Source organism: Oryctolagus cuniculus, chromosome 9, assembly GCF_051225735.1.
Source record: "Oryctolagus cuniculus isolate XC-2025 breed Fujian yellow rabbit chromosome 9, ASM5122573v1, whole genome shotgun sequence".
Taxonomy (NCBI): domain Eukaryota; kingdom Metazoa; phylum Chordata; class Mammalia; order Lagomorpha; family Leporidae; genus Oryctolagus; species Oryctolagus cuniculus.
Window position 1 is genome coordinate 90,295,647 of NC_142875.1, and position 22,489 is coordinate 90,318,135.

The following is a 22,489-nucleotide window of genomic DNA, read 5'->3' on the forward strand; positions in this document are numbered from 1 at the left end:
GAAGAATACAAAAATACATGATACGATGATATGATTCTAGCCAAAATTAGAAAGATACAGGTATCATAACTAAGCTTTCAGTGAGTTCTTTTTGGAAATGGCATGTCTAATTGTCTCTAGGTTACCTCTTTCTCTTCTCAAATGGAAAGATTATGCTTTGCTAAGATATCAGTTTCCAGAAAGTGAACTTTTGATAAAATTCTAGTAAAAATTCCACAGAAACTTTTAAGGAAATTGTCATGTGATTCACATGGAAATAAAAAAAATCTTAAACTATGAGAAATATGTTGAAAAAGGAACAGCAAATTTGGACAAATAGTATCTGCTTTTAACATTCTTTGTAATCCTAGAGTATAAATAAAATGCTACTAGTGACAACGTCATCAAGAAGAACATAGGAACAGTATGAAACATCCAGAAATAGCCCCACACATTTATTGATAACTGAGTTTCAACAAAAGTGCAAAATAGATTCAGTGGATTCCATAATCTATTGAACTATGGTTGTTGGGGCAAATGAGCATCATTTGCAATAATATGGACCATAAACAATATGTGGCACCATATACAAAGCTTAACTCAAAATGGATCAAAAACCTAGAGATGCCTGGCATTGTGGCACAGTGGGTTAAGCTGCCTGCCACTTATGACATGCATATCCTGTATCAGAGTGCCAATTTAAGTCCCAGTGATGGTTGACATACTTGATCACCAGCCACCCATGTGGGAAACCAGGATGAAGTTCCTGGCTCCTGGCTTTGTCTTAGCCCATAGTAGGTTATTGCAAACATTTGGCAAGTGAACCAGTGGATGGAAGATCTCTCTGTCTCTCCTTCTCTCTCTCGATTGCTATCTCTATCTCTATCTCTCCCCATTACAAAATAAATCTAGTTCCAAAACATAACAAAATATAGAGCCTAAAAGCATAAAATTTGCAGAAGCAAACATAATGGAAATTCTTTTGATCATGGTTTAGGTGAAGATTTTTAGATGAGACATGAACAGAAGCTACTAGTGAACAAATGCAGAGATTACACTTCTTCAGAGTTAAAAGTCTATGCTATTCCAAAGTAACTACTAAAAGCTAAAAGATAAGCCAATGAATAAAAAAAATTGAAATTATATACCTTGTGAGGGACTTCCATAGAAAATATGGGAAATCTCTCAGAAGTCATAAGAAAAAGCAAACACCCCAAAGGATTAAATGACAAAGATTTGAAAACATACAACACCAAAGACCTAGAATCAGAAAATAAGTCTATGAACATATGGTTGTCACCATTAGTTATTAGAAAAATGAAATTAAAACTATTGTATCATACCACTACAGTTCTGCAAAGGTTATCTAAATTTAAATAGATGGATACTAGGAAGTGTTGGCAAATCTGAGGAAGGTGGGACTCACACACTGAAGATGGGAACAAGGCATCCATCCAGGCAGATGTACCAGTGATCACAGCAGGTTTATTTTCCAAACGAACCAAACTGGAAACAACCTAAAATGTTCCTCAAGAAGTAAAATGATGAAACAAATTATTTCATATCCATATTATAAGATATGACCCAGCAAAAAAATTTTTAAAAATTGATACATGCAATGGAACAGATAATTCAAAAAATGAGCATCAATTTCCATACTGATGTGCAGGGAGGATGTAAATTATCACTCCATTCTAATAACAAATAAAAATATGAGCAAACAATCAACACTTCTAATTAAATCTATCAAAGAAGTGAGACAAAGGGAAAACAACTGCTTCCAAATCGGACCATCAGATGGTAAATATACAGAATCATAGCCACATCAAACAGAAACCTAAGCTCAGAATCCTCCAGGGGACTAATATCGGAGTAAAAAACTCAAACTGTAATGAATAGGTCTCTGGAGACTCAGTGTGAGAAAATCTGAGAATGAAAATTCCGGGTGTGCACACTGGGCTTTACACCAACAGCTCCTCCAGGGTCTCCTAGTGAATGATAGATGCCCATCCCATTCTGCTTCCTGTGGGAGAAGAAGAAACAACCACTGTGAAATGCACCAGAGAATTCTATGCTTAGAGGGTCCTGCCCTTAACAGAAACTACTACCAAAGTCTAACCCAGTAGAGGTTTATCAGAACTGAACTGACCTAAGGGAAGGACAAACCAATTCTGGCCTGCTGAAGCCATCTATGTGGGATAAGAGATGTAATACTCAGTGGTGCCCTCCATCTCTGACCAATCTGCCCCAGAATTGAGAAGCACTTGTGAATTCTGAACCCAGAGATTCAGGCTCGCTGAAAGCCTGAGAGCAATCATAGGGGTGTAGGATGCATTCCTTCCCCCAAAATTACCACCACACACTAGTGTTCTACTTAATGGAGCTCCTTTTACACAGTGCAACATCTTCAACTTTCTCCAGAAAATTGTAAGGTATAATAAGAAGCAGAAGTCATACTTTTAAGGAACAAAATAAGCAAAAGACCTAGACTCACAATATGATAGGGATAATGGAATTATAAGGCCTGGAGTTTCAGAAACCTATTATGGGGATGCTAAAAGTTCTTATGGATAATGTAGAAAACATACAAGAAGAGATGAGCAAATATTAGCAGTACATTGAAGCATAATAAACCAAATGGGATGCTAGATATCAAAAACACAGCTGTAACAGAAGAGAAGAATGTGTAGAATTGGATCACTGGTAGAACAAGAATTGTCAGCTAAAACAATTACTGAATTTCAGCATCTGTCAACAGAAACATCAAAAACCTAAAAGCAAACATAGGAAAAGGAATAAAATTTTTGAAAATAAAGAAAACATACAATAAATACAGGACAATTACAATAAGTATAGCATTCTTACAGGTAATTGCTGGAGAAGAATGAAAGAAATAAGAGCAATATTTGAGGCCATAATAAGGGAGAATTTCAGGCCGGCGCCGCGGCTCACTAGGCTAATCCTCCGCCTAGCGGCGCCGGCACACCGAGTTCTAGTCCCGGTCGGGGCGCCGGATTCTGTCCCGGTTGCCCCTCTTCCAGGCCAGCTCTCTGCTGTGGCCAGGGAGTGCAGTGGAGGATGGCCCAGGTGCTTGGGCCCTGTACCCCATGGGAGACCAGGAAAAGCACCTGGCTCCTGGCTCCTGCCATCGGATCAGCGCGGTGCGCCGGCCGCAGCGCGCGTGGCCGCGGCGGCCATTGGAGGGTGAACCAACGGCAAAGGAAGACCTTTCTCTCTGTCTCTCTCTCTCACTGTCCACTCTGCCTGTCAAAAAAAAAAAGGGAGAATTTCTGCAATTTAATATTAAGCACCATATTTGAACTTCATAAAATTAAAGAAAACAAAAATATCTTGAAAGAATTCAAAACTGAAACAATCTTTCAGAGGTGGAAATGTGAAAGTTTTATCTGATTTCTCCTCAGAAGCCATACAAGATGGTAGAGAGTCAAGGACAACCTTTAACATGATAACAGAAGAAAAAATTCCAGTAATGAACTTTGTGTCCCATGAAATTATCTTTAAAAAGGGAAGGAGAGGTGCCAGGCTGTGGAAGAGTGGGTAAAGCTGCTGCCTGTAGTCCCAACATTCCCTGTGGGTGCAATTCCAATCCCAGCTGCTCCATTTCCATTCAAGCTCCCTGCTAATGCATCTACAAAAGCAGTACAATGGCCGAAGTCCTTGGGGCCCTACATCCACATGGGAGACCCAAATGAAACTTTTGACTCCTGGTTTCTACTTAGCCCAGCCCCCGCCAATACAAACATTTGTGGAATGGACCAGCAGATGGAAGATATAATTTTCTCTCTTCTGTCTCTCTCTCTCTTTCTACCTCTGCCTCTCCTTCCATGTAACTCTGACTTTCAAATAAATCTTTATTCAAGAAAGAAAGAAAATGGGGGGAGCTAATACAAAATTTTTTAAGGTAAAGGAGAAATAAAGATGAAATAAGCCACCATTTTTGGAATTCTTGATCAAGTGAAATAATATCCCTCAAAAATGAAGAAGAAATGAGTTTCTCAGAAAAAGAAAAATTGAAGTAATTTGTTGTTGCAAGACTTGTCTTATGACAGATAACAAAAGAATTTTTCAGAGAGAAGAGAAATGGCATAGTTCAGAAATCTGCACATAAATGATACTGTTGAAGGTATATTTTTAATTTTATTTAATTTATATTAGTTTAATATATTCCATATATACACATTTAGGAACAAAGTAGGGCTTCCCCTCCCTTCTGCCCACATTCCAACCATTCCCCACTCAGATTTACATTACTTATTTTTATAATGATCCATTATCAGTTTACTTAGTGATCATATAGCCAACCATACTCTAAGAAAAAGAGTTCAGAGAATAGTATGAAGAGAAATTAAACTAAACTAAACAGCAGGGAATACTACAAAGTATAGTATTCCAACAAATCAGTAAACATAGAAGAAATACGTAAATTCCTGGACACATACATCCTAAAAAATTGATCCATGAAGACAGAGAGAACTTAAACAGACCAATAATTAACACTGAGACTGAGTCAGTAATAAAGGCTCTACCTACAAAGAAAATCCAAGAATTGGAAAGTTTTACTGCTGAATTCTACCAGACATTTATAGAACCAAATCCAATTCTTCTCACATGATTCAGAACAATTGAAAGGGAAGAAATCCACCCAATCTCCTTTTATGAAGCCTGCATCACTCTAATTTCTAAACCAGGAAAAGATACAACAGAGGAAGAGAACTATAGATCAATTTCCCTAGTGAACATAGACACAAAAATCCTCAATAAAATACTAGCCTATCAAATCCAGCAACACATCACAAAGATCATTAACCCAGACCAAGTGGGATTGATCCCTGGCATGGCAAGGATGGTTCAACATTTACAAATCAATCAATGTGATACATAACATCAACAAATAAGAACAAAAACCATATGAATATTTCAACAGATGGCAGAGAAAGCTTCTGACAAAACATTCTTTCATGATAAAAACTTTAAACAAATTGGGTATAGAAGGGACATTCCTTGATACAAGGCAATTTGTGGCAAACTCACAGCCATACATTATAGAATGGGGAAAAGCTGGAAGCATTTCCAATAAGATCAGGAACCAGACAAGGATGCCCACTCTCACCACTACTTTTCAAATAGTCCTAGAAGTTTTAGACAGGACCATGAGGCAAGAAAAAGAAATCAAAGGGATACAAACTGGAAAGGAGAATCCAAACTTACCTGTTTGCAGATGACATGATTCTATGTGCAGTGGATCCAAAAGACTCCACTGAGAGACTCTTTAAAATCCTAAAAGAGTTTGGTAAAGTAACAAGGTACAAAATTAACACACAAAATCAATGGCATTTATAGACATCCAATGCCATGGCTGAGAAAGAACTTTTAAGATCAATCTCATTTACAATAGCTAAAAATGATTTAAATGACTTGGAAGTAATTTAAGCACGGATGTCAAAGTTCTCTACAATGAAAATTACAAGCATGAAAGAAATAGAAGACATTAAAAATAGAAAAATTGGGGCTGGTGCTGTGGCATAATGGGTAAAGCCGCTGCCTGCAGTGCTGGCATCCATATGGGTGCTGGTGGGAGTTCTGGTCCCTCCACTCCCTATCCAGCTCTCTGCTATGGGCTAGGAAAGCAGCAGAGATGGCCCAAGTCCTTGGGCTCCTGCACCCATGAGGGAGACCCGAGAGAAGCTCCTGGTTCCTGGCTTCAGATCAGCACAGCTCTGGGCATTGTGGCCATTTGGGGAGTGAACCAATGGATGGAAGACCTCTCTCTCTCTCTCTCTCTCTCTCTCTCTCTTCTCTGCCTCTCCTCTCTCTGTGTAACTATGACTTTCAAGTAAAATAAATCAATCTCTAAAAATTAAAAAAATAGAAAAATCTTCCATATTCATAGATTGGAAAAATCAATATCATCAAAATGTCCATACAACCCAAAGCAATTTACAGATCCAATGTGATCCTGATATAATTACCAATGACATTCTTCTCAGATCTAGAAAAAAAATGATTATGAAAAACATATGGAAACACAAGATACTCTGAATAACTAAATCAAATTATACTACAAAAACAAAGCCAACTGCATCACAATGCTCAATTTAAAGACATACTAGAGGGCAATTATAACCAAAACAGCATGGTATTGGCAAAAAGGCAGATGTGTATTTCAATATAACAGAATAGAATCTCCAGAAATAAATCCATGCATCTTCAACCAACTTATTTTTGTTTTTTTTTTTAACTTTTATTTAATGAATATAGATTTCCAAAGTACAGCTTATGGATTACAGTGGTTTCCCCCCCCCATAACGTCCCTCCCACCCGCAACCCTCCTCTTTCCCGCTCCCTCTCCCCTTCCATTCACATCAAGATTCATTTTCAATTCTCTCTATATACAGAAGATCAGTTTGGCATACATTAAGTAAAGATTTCAACAGTTTGCATCCACATAGAAACACAAAGTGAAAAATACTGTTTGAGTACTAGTTATAGCATTAAATCGCAATGTACAGCACATTAAGGACAGAGATCCTACATGAGGAGTAAGTGCACAGTGACTCCTGTTGTTGACTTAACAAATTGACACTCTTGTTTATGGCCTCAGTAATCACCCTAGGCTCTTGTCATGAGCTGCCAAGGCTATGGAAGCCCCCTGAGTTCACCGACTCTGATCATATTTAGACAAGGTCACAGTCAAAGTGGAAGTTCTCTCCTCCCTTCAGAGAAAGGTACCTCCTTCTTTGATGACCCGTTCTTTCCACTGGGATCTCACTCGTGGAGATCTTTCATTTAGGCTTTTTGTAAAGATTTATTTATTTTATTTGAAAGGCAGAGTTACAGAGAGGCAAAGACACATAGAGGGATATGAGTCAGGGTCCTGGAGCTTCTTCCACGTCACCTATCTGGGTGCAGGGGCCCAAGGACTTGAGTCATCTGCTGCTGCTTTCCCAGGCACATTAGCAGGGAGTTGGATCAGAAATGGAGTAGCTGGGACACGAACCAAAGCCCATATGGGATCCCAGCACTGTAGCTGGCGGCTTTACCCCCTATGCCACAGTGCTAGCCCTACAACCAATTTATCTTTGTAAAAGGATCTAAAATAATCCCTGGATCAAGATCAATCTCTTCAACAAATGGTGATGTAAGAACTGGATCTCTACAGGCAGAAATATGAAGCAAGACCCCTATTTTACACAATCAAGCCTTCCTGGTTACCTGGCAAGGGACATTGCTGGGGAATCTGAGTTTACACTGAAGACTGCACAGAACTTTTGTGTGGTTCTTATGGCAGAGAGGAACTCAAAGAGAGGAACTCAGCTGGTCTACACCAACAGACAGAAGAAAACCCCTACTCTGGTAAAAAGAAAAAAGGAGGATTACCAGGATGTCACTTCAGAAATACCTTCCATCTTGGAGCACTGATCAAGCTCCCTAGCCACACTCACCATATGCCTCTAGTTATTCCCTGAAAGCAGACACTCCACTAACCCACTCTGACATAGTCCAAAGATAAAAGCTGCCATAGCAAAAACAAAAAAAAGTAGAAAACAATGAGTATCTTCACAAATGCCAAATAACAAATGCATCAATTCAAGAAACAAGAATAAAGAAGACAGGGCTGGCACTGTGGTGTAGCAGGTAAAGCAGCTGTCTGCAGTGCCGGCATCCCATACGGATGCCAGTTTACATCAAAGCTGCATCACTTCTGATCCAGATCTCTGCTATGGCCTGGGAAAGCAGTAGAAGATGGCCCAAGTCCTTGGGCCCCTGCACCCATGTGAGAGACCTGCAAGAAGTTCCTGGCTCCTAACTTCAGATCAGCACAGCTCCAGTGTTACTGCCAACTGGGGAATGAACTAGCAGATAGATTTCCCTCCCCACCCCTTTTCTCTCTGTGTGTAACTCTGACTTTAAAAGATATAAATACCTCTTTCAAAAAAAAGAAAAAGGAAGACAATGTGAACCCCCCAAAAGAATACAACACTTAATACCAGATTGTGAGTATGATGAGTTTGAAGAAATGTCTGAAAAGGAATTAAAAACATTGATCATAGGATTACTTAGAGGTATTCACAGGAAGATGCATGAATTAATGAAATCCATACATGAAAGGAAAGAAAATTTTGTGCATGAAATTGAGATCTTAAAGAGAAATCAAGATGAAATCTTGGATATGAAGATTTCAATAGAACAAATAAAAAATACAGTGGAAAGCCTTAACAACAAAACCAGTGAAGCAGAATAAAGAATATCCAAATTAGAAGAAAAAGCACAGGAAATCATAGTGAGACCAAACACAAGAGGAAGAAATTAGAAAACTAAAAAACACTGTTGGGAATCTATAGGATACTATCAAATGACTCAACATATGGGTACTAGGATTTCCTGAAGGCCTGGAAAGAGAGAAAGGATTAGAAGGCCTTTTTAGATGAATACTAAGAGAAAATTTCCCAATTTGGAGAAATAAAGGGACATCCAAGTACAGAAAGCACAAAGAACCCCTAATAGACATGACCAGAAAAGATCTACACAACACTTTGTAATCAAAATCACTGCAGTAAAACATAGAAAAGATTGTAAAATGTGCAAGAGAAGAATGCAAGATTACATTCACAGGATATCCAATTACTCAATGCAGACTTCTCATCAGACACACTACAGGGCAGGAGAGAATGGTGAGATATATTCCAAGTATTAAGAGAAAAAATCTGTCAACTCAGAGTACTATACTCTGAAAATCTCTCATATGAACAAAGGTGAAATAAAGACCTTTCATGACAAACAGAAACTGAAAGAATTTGTCACCACCTGTCCAGCCCTGCAAAGATGCTTAAGGATGTAAGCACACAGATACACAAAAACATGATCATCACTACAGAAGATGGTAAAGGAAGAAAATCTCCCACTAAGAGTACAAAGGAAATCAAAAGTAAAAACTAGGAATCTTTATGGAAAAATGTCAGGGCAAAGTCATTATTTATTATCAGTCACCTTGAATGTAAATAGATCTAACTCTCCAGTTAAAAGACACAGAATGGCTGAATGGATTGAAAAAACAACACCCATCTACTTACTGCCTAAAATAAATACATCTCACCAACAAAGATGCACTCAGACTGAAAGGAAAAGGATGGAAAAAGATAATCCATGCTAACAGAAACCAAAAAAGAGCTGGTGTAGCCATCTTAATAGCAGACAAAATAGACTTTTATACAAAACTGTTAAAAGAGACAAAGAAAGACACTGTGTAATGATTAAGGGATCAATTCAACAGGAAGATGTAATTATTATATATGTATATGCACCTCATTAAAGGGCACCTAGCAATTTCAAAGGAATGTTAAGGGATGTAAAGGAAGACATAGACTCCAAAATGATATTAATGGGGGATTTCAACCCCACTTTCACCAATGGACAGATGAACTTCACAGAAAAATCTGCAAGGAAACAGCAGAGTGAGTTGACACCATAGACCAAATGAACCTAACAGATATCTAAAGAATTTTACATACTGTGTTTGCATAACACACATTCTTCTCACCAATGCATGTAACTAACCTCCAAGATGGACCACATGATAAGCCATAAAGCAAGTCCCAGCAAATTCAAAAAAAAAAATTGAAATCATACCATGCATCTTCTCAGACCACAATGCAATGAAGCTGGAAATCAGCAACTCAGAAATCTCTAGAACATATGCAAACACATGGAGACTGAAGAACATATTCCTAAATGAATAGTGGATCTTTGAAAAAGTGAAAAGAGAAATCAAAAAAATTATGGAAACAAAGAAAGATGGCAATATCACATATTGAAACTTATGGATACAGCAAAAGCAGTTTAAGAGGAAAGTCTATAGCAAAGAGTGCCAACATCAAGAAATTGGAAAGGTACCAAATAAATCTGCTATCAATGCAGCTCAAGTAAATAGAAAAACAAGAGGAATCCAAACCCAAAACATGGGGGAGAATAGAAATAATTAAAATTAGAGAAGAAATAAAGCAAATTGAATCCAAAAAGTAATACTAAAAATCAGCAAAATGAAGAGCTGGTTTTTTTTTAAAAAATAAACAAAATTGACACACCATTGGCCAAACTACACAAAAAAAGGTGAGAGAAAATCCAAATTATTTAATTAGAGGAGAAAAAGAAAATGTAAAAACAGAAAACAAAATAATCATCAGCAATTAGTACAAAAAGCTGTATGCCAACCAACCATGAAACCAAGAAGAAATGGACAGATAACTGGAAACATTCAAAACACCTACATTGAACCATGAGCACATAGAGAACCTAAACAGACCCATGACCAAGACAGAAATTGAATCAGTAATAAAGGCCCTTCCAAAAAAGAAAAGCTGAGGACCAGATGGATTCATTGCTGAATTCTACCAGACATGTAAGGAAGAACTAACTCCAATTCTCAAACTACTCAGAACAATTGGAAGGGGGAATCCTCCCAAATTCTATCTATGAAGGCAGCATCACCTTAATTCCTAAACTCAGAAAAGGTGCAGCAGAGAAAGAAAACTACAGACCAGTTTCCCTGATGAACAAAAAAAGAAGCAAAAACCCTCAACAAAATTCTGGGCAATCAAATCCAACAGCACATCAGAAAGATCATCCACCCAGACCAAGTGACATTTATCCTCAATATGCAGATACGTTTCAGCATTCACAATCAATCATTGTGATACATCACATTAACAAACTGAAGAACAAAGCCATATGATTATCTCAATAGATTCAGAGAAACATTTGATGAAATACAACACCCTTTCATGAGGAGAGCTCTAAGCAAATTGGGAATAAAACAAACATTCCTCAACACAATCAATGCAATCTAAAGCAAACCAATGGCCTGCATCCTATTGAATGGGGAAACGTTAGCAGCATTCCTACTGAGATTCAGAATCAGACAAGGATGCCGACTGTCACCACTGCTATTCAATAGCATCCTGGAAGTTTCAGCCAGAGTCATTAGGCAAGAAAAGGAAATCAAAGGGATACAAATGGGAAGGAAAAAGTCAAACTATCATTTTTGCAGATGATCCCCTTTAATTAGGGGATCCAAAGAACTCCACCAAAAGACTATTGGAACTCATAGAAGAGTTTGGGAAAGTAACAGGATGTAAAATCAATGCATAATAATCAAGAAAGCCTTGGTATACAAAGAAAATGCCATGGCTGAGATAGAACTTCTTATATCTACCCCGTTCACAATAGCTACAAAAGAAATCAAATACCTTGGAATAAATTTAACCAAGGATGTAAAAGATCTGTATGATGACAATGACAAGACATTAAAGGAAGAAATAGAAGATACAAAAAAAAATGGAAAAATCTTCCATGTTCATAGATTGGATTAATCAATATCAAAATGTCCATACTTACAAAAGCAATTTACAAATTTAATGCAATACCAATAAAAATACCAAGGATATTCTTTTCAGATATAGAAGAAATGATGCTGAAATTCATATGGGAACACAGGAGTCTCTGAAAAGCTAAAGCAATCTTATAGAACAAAACAAAACCAGATTCATCAGAATACCATATTTCAAATCACACTACAGGGCAGTTATAATCAAAACAGCATCAAGGCTGGCACCATGGCTCACTTGGTTAATCCTCCACCTGTGGTACCAGCATCCCATATAGGCGCCAGGTTCTAGTCCCGGTTGCTCCTTTTCCAGTCCAGCTCTCTGCTATGGCCCGGGAGGGCAGTGGAGGATGGCTTAGGTGCTTGGGCATCTGCACCTGCATGGGAGACCAGGAAGAAGTACCTGGCTCCTGGTTTCGGATCGGTGCAGCACTGGCAGTGGTGGCCATTTGGGTAGTGAACCAATGGAAGGAAGACATTTCTCTCTGACTCTCTGTCTATAACTCTACCTGTCAAATAAATTTTTAAAAAAATCCTGGTACTAGTACATATGGATAGAACAATGAAACAGAATTGAAGTGCCAGAAATCAGTCCAAGCATCTACAACCAACTTATATTTGACTGAATCAAAACCCTACTTTACACCTTACACAAAAATCCATTCAGAATGAATTAAGGAGCTAAAACTATGACCTGATACCAGTGAATTATTAGGGAACATTGAGAAACCTTGAAACACATTGGCACAGGCAAAGAGTTCTTGGAAAAGACCACAGAGACACAGACAATCAAAGCTGAAATTAACACATGTGATTGAGAAGCTTCTGTACTTTAAAAGAAATTCTCAGGAAAGTAAAGAGGCAACCAACAGAATGGGAGAAATCATTTGCAAAAAATGCAACTGATAAAGGATTAACAACCAGAATATATAAAGAGATCAAGAAACTCAACAACAACAAAACGAACAACCCAGTGAAGAAATGGGCAAAAGACTTAACAGATGTTTTTCAAAAGAGGAAATGCAAATGCCAACGGACACATGAATATATGTTCAGCATCACTAGTCATCAGGTTAATGCAAATTTAAACCACAATGAGGTTTCAACTACCACAGTTAAAATGGCTTTCACATAGAAATCAACAAACAAATGCTGGTGATGATATGTGGAAAAAGGTACCCTAGGTCACTGTTGATGGGAAAGTAAACTAGTAAAACCACTATGGAAATCAGTTTGGAGATAAATTAGAAATCTGAATATAAAACTACCAGAGACCCAGCCATCTCACTCGTGGGAATTTACCCAAGGGAAACAGTAACAGCATATGAAAGTGTTATGTGCATCCCCATGTTTATTGCACCTTAATTCACAACAATTAAAACATGGAATCAACCTAAATGCCCACCAACTGAAGACTGGATAAAGAAATTATGAGATATGTACTCTCTGGAATACTACATAGAGGTAATATATATGAAATGTAGTCATTTGCAACAAAATGGATGAAATGGAAAATATCATACTTAGTGAAGTAAGCCAGTCCCAAAGGAACAAATACGATATGTTCTCCCTTATGGAATAACAGAGCACCTAAAAGGAAATCTGTAGAAGTGTAATTGACACTTTGAAAAGCAATGAATTGAATAGTTCTTGTCTTAACTCCCGAGGAACAGTTTTTTTTTCTTAATGGTGAATGTGACTATTGGGAGAAGGAGGAGGAAGTGTGATGGGAGGGTGGATATGGTAGGAAGAATCACTATATTCCTAAAGTTGTATTTATGAAATTTGTAGTTATGAAATAAAAGGTTTATTTGGGGAAAAAATAAGACCCCAGGAACGCTTTCACATATAAATTTGCTGGGGATGGGGTCTGTTAGGCACAAACTTTCAGTTCACAGCATCTGTGTTGGGAATGTTTTATCACTTCAACATGTTGTATTCACCTATTAAATAACTATTAAAATCCTATGAAGAAAAATCTCTAGGCATATCTTCTTCCGTTTAGTGTTTCGCATAATACTTGGTAATCTCCATGTTCCAAAACAAGCTTTTTCCCAGAATATATTATGTATTGAATATTCAAAAAGGTTTTTCCCAAGTGTTCAGAAATAATGTCTCTTCTGGGGTGATTACTGATGTCATAAATAAGAGTGTCAGGATTCATTGTGCACCTACTCCCCATGTAGGATCTCTGTCCTTAATGTGTTGTATTATGTGAATTAACAGTAAAACTACTACTCAGACAGTACTCTGTGTGGGTGCAAACTGTAGAAATCTTTACTTAGTATATACTAAGTTGATCTTCTGTATAAAAAGATAATTGAAAATGAATCTTGATGAAGAATGGGATGGGAGAGGGATTGGGACATGGGATGGTTGCAGGTGGAAGGGAGGTTATGGGGGAAAACTGCTATAATTCAGAAGTTGTACTTTGGAAATTTATATTCATTAAAAAAAAGTTGGAAAAATAAATAAATAAGAGTGTCAGTTGTTAAATGAACAACAGGAGTCACTGTGCACTTACTCCCCATGTAGGATCTCTGTCCTTAATGTGTTGTATGATGCAAATTAATGGTAAAACTAGTATTCAAACAGTACTTTATACTTTCTGTGTCTCTGTGGGTGCAAACTGTTGAAATCTTTACTTAGTATGTACTAAGTTGATCTTCTGTATATAAAGATAATTAAAAATGAATCTTAATGAAGAATGGGATGGGAGAGGGACTAGGAGATGGGATGATTTGTGGGTGGGAGGGTGGTTATGGGGGGAAATCTGCTATAATCCAAAAGTTGTACTTTTGAAATTTATATTTATCAAATAAAAGTTTTCTTAAAAAAAGTAAGTATTCAGGTTGGGAAATACACACAGACATGCAAATACATACACCATTACTCATAATATGGTAAATTTCCTCCAAATTCTCTTAGCTGAAATACTAGTACATATAAATCAAGATGTCATATACAGCACATTTTATAGAATTCTGAGTCTAGTATTTTAAAATCTATTATCAGTCATGCTTTTTAAAGTCTCATTATAGTATATATACAAGAAATATATAAGTAGCTTCCAAAAAATTCCATTAGTGTCCAACACTGTGGCATAGTGAACTAAGCCTCAGCATGCAGAGCCAGCATCCCCTATGGGCGACAGTAATAGTCCCAGCTGCTCCTCTTCCAATACAGCATTGGGAAAACATTAGAAGATGGCCCAAGTACATGGGCCTCTGCACCCACATGGGAGACCTGGAGGAACCTCCTGCCTCCTGGCTCCGGACTCCTGGCTTCAGATCAGGTCAGTTTTGGCTGTGGCTGCCATTTGGGGAGTTAACCAGTGGATGGAAGACCTCTCTCTCTCTCTCTCTCTTTCTTTCTGTCTCTGCCTCTCTGTAACTCTGCCTTTTGAATAAATAAATAAGCCTTTTAAAAAATTCATGGGTAAATGGAACCAAGAAATGTTTATTTTGGTGTACAAAATTTTGTGACACAATCCTAATTTTTATCTTTATTTTTATTTTTATGTAAATAAACAGATTTCATGTTGTTCATATGTACAGTGTTAAGCCCATAAGGATACTTCACTCCCTCCTTTCCTCCTGCTTCCTTCCTATTTTTTCTTTCTTTTTTTTTTTTAATTTGACAGGTAGAGTCATAGACAGTGAGAGAGAGACAGAGAGAAAGGTCTTCCTTCCATTGGTTCACTACCCAAATGGCTGCTACGGCTAGCATTGCATTGATCCAAAGCCAGGAGCCAGGTGCTTCCTCCAGGTCTCCCATGCGAGTGCAGGAGCCAAGCACTTGGGCCATCTTCCACTGCCCTCCTGGGCCACAGCAAGGAGCTGGACTGGAAGAGGAACAACCAGGACTAGAACCCCACACCCATATGGGATGCCAACCCCACAGGCAGAGGATTAACCAAGTGAGCCACGGTGCCGGCCCCCCTATTTCTTTTAATTTTTGATAACATCTTTTCAATTTACTTGATTAAGTGGGTTGCATGGCTTGGTCCAAATAACCTAATAAACTATTTAAAAATGTATTGGATCTCAAAAACAAAAGAATGCATTGGGTCTCTAGGAAGCACATGACAATGGAAAGATACAAAAGTTCTGTCAAAGTCCCTGACTTTAGACTGATGACAAGGACAATGGAATGCTTTTACAAATAACGAAAACAAATGTTCATGAAATGATCCTCAGATCAACAGAAATGTATCAAATTGTATTCCTTCATGCTAAGCAGTTATGTATTTTCTTGATGACTCCATATGCAATTTTATAATACAAATATCACTAAAACAATAGCTATTTTAACATAATTGCTTTTGTAGATATTTTTAAAGGCTTACATGAATCATGAAGCAATGTGAGAAAAATAGTCATGTACAAGATACACGAAAATGTAAAACCAAAAACCCTGATTTAATCCAACAAAGAAAAAAATATATATATAGAAAAGAAACAATGTCTCCTTTGCTTCATCTATTCGTATTAATAACATAACTTCTAAAAAGTACACAAGACTGAATAAGACAAACCAGTCCACACACTTTCAGTTCCCCCAATACAACTTCTATGATTCTGTTTCATAAAATTATGGGAAATCAAACCTGATCTACTTTTCAGAGTGTTTGGTTCCTGGGGATAGGGCATGATGAGGGGAGGCTGCTCCACATACAGACATGAGTGTAGGAATACAGTCACAGAAATATTCAGCAGGCTCTAGTTAATATGCATAACCTTGCTAGACATAATTAACATAGTGAAAATGACAGTTATTATTTTATGTAACTCTAAGACTTTATAAATAGTATACTTCACATATACTTTGGAAAATTGTGATTTTTATAAAAGCTTGTCCATGGATAAATGATGGATAAAACTCATACAATGAATAAAACTATGGTTACCAACAAAGAATCCATATTACAATCTATAATCTCTTGCGAGGAATACCTTTCCACTAACTGCGTATTTCAACAGCTGTCGGAGATACATGAGGGCCTCGGATCACCATGAATATAGACAGTAAAATGTGTGTCTATTTACTGCAAGTTCAGATCACATTTGCTTCCGGACAGCTCACTGCACGCAAAGAGGACATCTCTTAGACTGGCATCAAGGGCCGCAACAAAGCATGTAGCTCTGGGTGGGATGCAATCTCACCCGCTCATCAACTTCCCCACTCAGGAAATCCTAGTATATGGAGATTCTTTGGTGACCCTCAGAGGCCAAATTGCAAATGTGAGCACTGAAGGTGCAGCGTTCTCCTCCCCACTTGACAGCAGGACGCTGGACTCTGAGTCCACCCTCTTACCCTGCCACGCGTGTCTTTGCGGGGGAAGGAGCTCCAGGGCACTCCGGAGCAGGGCGTCACCCTCGCTGGTGGGGCTGAGGGGAGTCGGGCAGGGGCGGGAAGATCCTACCTCTGTCTGCCTCACGCAGCACCTGGGCACGGAGTCTCCGGGCAGGAACGAGGCGACTCAGAACTGGGACCCATTCGCCTCCTGCACCTCACGGAGGGTCTGTGCCTCCGCAGGCACCCAGAGCCTCAGCTGCGCCCGGACCCTAATGCGGGACTCTGCTCCTCTCACCAGGCCGCTTGGGCCTCTGTTAAAAATTCGTCACAGTCGCCGTGATGACGTCAGGTTGCCAGGGCAACGAGGAGGCCTGGGCATGCGTCCTTCACGCGAGACAAGCGTTAGAATGGCACTCTGTTGCCTACCTTTAGAATGGCACTCTGGTACCTACCTTTTGGTAAAAGCCAACCACCATTACTCCTCAGACCACCTCTTCAGAAAGCTTACTAATTACTGAAAGTCAAAAGCACAGTGTCGACCCCAGTTATCAACTGATGAAACCAGTAGTCAAGAAAGGCAGGGCTGGGGGCTGCCCTTATGGCTCAGGGTAAAGCCGCCTCCTGTTCCTCTGCCAGCTCTCTGCTAGTGGTTCTCCCTGGGAATGCACTAAGGTGGCAGAAGCATTTGGGCCCCTGCCATCCACGTGGAAGGCTTCTGGCTACTGCACGGCCGGCCCTGTCCTTGTTGTTGTGGACGTTTGGGGAGTGAACCAGCAGATGAAAGATCCCTTGCCTGTTCTGATTCTGTATCTGTCTCTCTGTGTCTCTGTAACACTTACAAATAAATAAAGAGATCTTTACAAATAATAATATCAGGGTCATAAAAACAGCCTGGCATCTCCTCAAGTTCCCATTATACCTGGCAGTTCCACCTACAGGTACACACCCCCAAGAAATGAAAAGCTATGTTGCCAGGAAGACTGGTATACCATGATTTTATGCAAAAAAGCCAAAAACTGGAAACAACCTAAATGCCCATCAACAGATGCATGCATAATCCAACAATAAAGCACTTTTCAGGTGTTAAAAGGAATGATATTCTGAAGCACATTAACAGTGTGGATGGGTTTGAAAGCATCATATTAGGTAAAAGAAATCAGACATTAAATTTCAAATATATGATCCCATTTATCTGCAATATCAGGAATAGGAAACATCTAGATGAAGAAAACTTACATGTGCTTACTTAGAGCTGGGGCTGGGTGCCAGGTGCTGGGCTTGATCACATTCAAGTGGGAAAGAACCGTGTGAGATGATGGAAATGCCTGAAACTGGAGTAAATGGTACACAATTTGACCCATTTACTAAAACTCAAATAATTGTACCCTTAAAATGCATGAAATCCATTGTCCGTAAATTATATTACATGAAAACTCTGGCCTCAGAATCAGCCCTTAAGGCACGCGGATCTGGCTGAAAAGCCCATGAGGGTATTACAGGCATGGAAAGCCAAAACACTCAGGAAAAAAAAAAAAAAAAACACCTAAATGAAAGATCTCCACGAGTGAGATCCCGGTGGAAAGAACAGGTCATCAAAGAAGGAGGTACCTTTCTCTGAAGGGAGGAGAGAACTTCCACTTTGACTATGACCTTGTCTAAATATGATCAGAGTTGGTGAACTCAGGGGGCTTCCATAGCCTTGGCAGCTCATGACAAGAGCCTAGAGTGATTACTGAGGCCATAAACAAGAGTGTCAATTTGTTAAGTCAACAACAGGAGTCACTGTGCACTTACTCCTCATGTAGGATCTCTGTCCTTAATGTGCTGTACATTGTGATTTAATGCTATAACTAGTACTCAAACAGTATTTTTCACTTTGTGTTTCTATGTGGATGCAAACTGTTGAAATCTTTACTTAATATATACTAAACTGATCTTCTGTATATAAAGAGTTGAAAATGAATCTTGATGTCAATGGAAGGGGGGAGGGAGAGGGAAAGGGGAGGGTTGTGGGTGGGAGGGAAGTTATGGGGGGGGAGCCATTGTAATCCATAAGCTGTACTTTGGAAATTTATATTCATTAAATAAAAGTTAAAAATAAAATAAAATATATGATTTTGGCCTCACTTCTGTTGTAACTCAGGGATTATCCAGTTTTGTTTTGTGTTTATTTGAAAGGCAGAGCTCCAGAGAGGCGGGGGGGGGGGGGGGGGGGGCTTCCATCCTCTGGTACACTTCCCAAATTTCCCAAATGGCCACTACATCCAGAGCTGGCCGATCTGAAGCCAGGTTCCAGGAGCTTCTTCCAGGTCCCCACATGAGTGCAAGGGCCCAAAGACTTGGGCCATCTTCTACTGCTTTCCCAGGCTACAGCAGAGAGCTGGATTGGAAGTGGAGCAGCCAGGACTCGAACTGACACACATAGGGTGCCACTCCAGGCAATCAGGGAGCTCTGAGCCTCTGAGGCCAGACACAGTGATTGCCCAGAGACCCAGCTACACATCAACCCTATTTTTTTTTTTTTTTTTGGACAGGCAGAGTGGACAGTGAGAGAGAGAGACAGAGAGAAAGGTCTTCCTTTGCCATTGGTTCACCCTCCAATGGCCACCGCGGCCAGCGCACCGCGCTGACCCGATGGCAGGAGCCAGGTACTTCTCCTGGTCTCCCATGGGGTGCAGGGCCCAAGCACTTGGGCCATCCTCCACTGCACTCCCTGGCCACAGCAGAGAGCTGGCCTGGAAGAGGGGCAACCGGGACAGAATCCGGTGCCCCGACCTGGACTAGAACCTGGAGTGCCGGCGCCGCAAGGTGGAGCATTAGTCTAGAGAGCCGCAGCGCTGCAACATCACACCCTATTGTGTAGTCACCGAATTCCCACAGCCTTAGCACACAAGGCTCCCACAGTCACCGGGAGCAGGGGATCCACTCTGTACTGCATGCCTGTGGGTGCTCCACCTTGGCAGTCTGAGCCCAGACCCCATGGTAGGGTGGAGGCGATGGCTGTTCCCCACAGTCTTGAGTACCCAACCTCAAACCTACTTTGGAGGCCAGACTCCAAGTCAGTGGGAATGCAGAGTTTTCCCTCTGATAAAATCCCCTAATTACACATGTGAGAGCCACCGCAGCCTCTACTGGATTATCTTTTTAATGTTTACTTGTTTATTTGAAAGCAGGTTTACAGAGCCAGAGGCAGGGAGAGGAGAAGTCTTCAATCTGCTCTTTCACTCCCCAGATAGCCAAACGGCCGGAGTTACACCGATCTGAAACAAGCGCCAGGAGCTTCTTGCAGGGCTCCCATATGGGTGGTAGGGTCTAAGGACTTGGACATCTTCTGCTGCTTTTCCAGGCCACAGCATAGCGCTGGATCAGAACTGAAGCAACTGGAACTCGAACCAGTGCCCATATGGGATGCCTGCACTGCAAGCAGCGGCTTTAACCTCCATGCCACAGCACCAGCCCCTCTACTGGCTTTAATGTGGCTCTTTCTCCCTGTGGGTCGCTGGATGCCCTCCTGGGAGATGGAGAGAAGGAAATGTGCTTTTCTTTCCTGGGGTACCAATAGGACTCAATACCAGACTCAAAGTCACTGTGGTCTGCAAGGTTCTCCCCCAGGCAGTTTCCCCAGTGACAGCGGCTGCCACAGTCTGCTCTCACCTTGTTCTCAGAAGTCACTGTCTCCTCCAGCCTCCAGCTGCAGCAGTCACTGGTGCTGTCTCTGCTCACTGCCGCATGTCTGTACTGTCCACGGAACTCCCTGGTGTCTCTCTGCTTTCTGTAGAAGTTCCCTGGCAAACTTCTCTCCAGCTGTACCCCTAGGAATGCACTTCTTTGCTTTTCTTCTGTTATCTTCCCCTCTCCCTCTCCCTCTCTCATAAATAAATAAATAAATAAGGAAATCAATAAACAAATGCATTTCATGGAAACATAGTCATAATAAGAGCTAATATGGGCCACAAAGATCATTAAGAAGCATTTTTACCTTCGTAGTTTTCTCGCTATTTATCCAAAGGACTGAAAGCAAAAAAAAAAGTAGAAATGATCACTTTTCCTCTCACACAGAGCTTTCTCTTTAGCAAACGAAGAGCTGCACTTTCTAGCAGGAGGCCCTCAGTCTGCACACACTGGGAATGCTGTGCTTTATACCATGATCACAGAAAGCGACTGGGGTGGATTTGCGACAGAGCCTCTCTCACCTTCCTGCTCACTGATGTCTAAGCTGCAGTGCAGTGTTCTCATCACAGAGTGGCACCAATGTACCACCATGATTAAGCTTCTGTACAAAAAGGTGTATGCCATAGCAAACCCTAGTTTACGGTTCTTTGAAATATTTTAATTGTACCAGGGAAAAAAACCTGACAGATGTTGTTAAAAAATACTGCAAAATTTAGGCGGCATTGTGGCGCAGTGGGTTAAAGCCCTGTCCTGAAGCACCAGCATCCCATATGGGCACTTCAAAATATGCATGCTTGCAGATGATACGATATTCTATGTTGAACAAATTAAACACTCCACCAAAAAGCTCCTAGAACTGATAAATTGATTCATTAAAATCAAGGTTATGGAATCAACACACAGGAACAGTATTAAACACCAAGAATGTGTGTGTGTGTGTGTGTGTGTGTGATTTAACATCTCCATCCAGAAAACAAAACAAAATTTGCTTAGAACAGTAAGAGAAGACACACCTAAGCAGAATGACAATCCATGCTCAAGGGTTAGAACTGAATACAATATGAGGACAGTTCTTCTCCAAGGGACCTACCATTGCAATGCAGAGAAGGCTGAGCTCCTGCAGGGCAGGCAGCTGGAGTGGCCTGCAAGGGTGAAGAAGGTGTCCAAGGGGCACAGGGTGCGCTCTCTCACTCCCTGCACCTGGCTGCTGCCTCTGCAGGTCTCTGGGCAGTGTTTGGGGCTGCAATCCGGGCAGGAGAGTAGTGCCCCACTGGGCAGGGCTGCCTGTGGTAACTCCCAGAGCCTGAGAGAAATGGAGGGGAAATTCTGAGCCAGTGACCGAGACTGCAGGGAGGGTCCCAGGGCAGCAGGTGCTTGCTTGGGTCATGGGGGAGACAGCAAAGCAAGTGGTGGAAGAGTCTGGATTGTAGGGGCCAGCAGAGAGCCCTGTGCCAGCTATGCCTAGCACCTCCACCCTGCAGTACCCTGTGTCTCTTGATGCTCAGCACAGGCTCTGTCTCTCTCAGCTGGTGCAGGGCAGGGCAGCTGGCAGTGTCAGGCAGTGGGAGAGCAGGATAGTGGAGCACAGTGCCCACCTCTCATTTTTGGTCCCAAAGTTCACTCCACACAGACCACAGGGAGCCTGCTGTATGTGGGATGGCACGTACAGTTGGAGTACCTTAGGGGACCCTAAGTCCCTTCCTCAGAGGCCAGTAAACACGTGGTGCTCGAGGAGGTGGCCTTCCATGGGCTGAGTGATCAGGAACCTCTTCCTCATCCTCAGGGACACTCCTATCCTCATCTCTCCTTCCAGCCTAGGGGACTGGGGTGGTGAAAGTGGCCAAGCCAGGAGGCTACTAAGACCTACTCTCCTCCATCCCAGTCTCCAGTCCACCTCCCTCCACACCCACACAAGCCCTTCCACACTGACCAGGCACACGGGCCCTGTACCCTCTCCCTCAGGGCTGCTGGACACTCTCCCCAAGGTGCCCTCACCTGCTGCACAGGGTTCCCCAGGGGCTGCCTGGCCCCCCAAAGCACAGAAAATTCCAGGTGGGAAAGGAAGGCACAAGCTCACATCCCGAACTTCTCTTCGCATCCCAGGTGCCAGCCTGGCAGGGCCACTCTCTGGGGTCGTTA

General features: G+C 41.0%; 1 long non-coding RNA gene across 1 annotated transcript; it reads right to left on the reverse strand.

Annotated features, from left to right (window-relative positions):
* Nucleotides 1-1,406: 1,406 nt before the first annotated feature.
* On the reverse strand, nt 1,407-17,035 carry LOC149124661 (uncharacterized). Its single transcript, XR_016213758.1, has 3 exons — nt 16,806-17,035; nt 5,209-5,277; nt 1,407-2,002 (listed from the first exon to the last, which is right to left on the reverse strand). It is a non-coding gene; the product is annotated as an uncharacterized LOC149124661 (long non-coding RNA).
* Between the last annotated feature and the right edge of the window lie 5,454 nt (nt 17,036-22,489).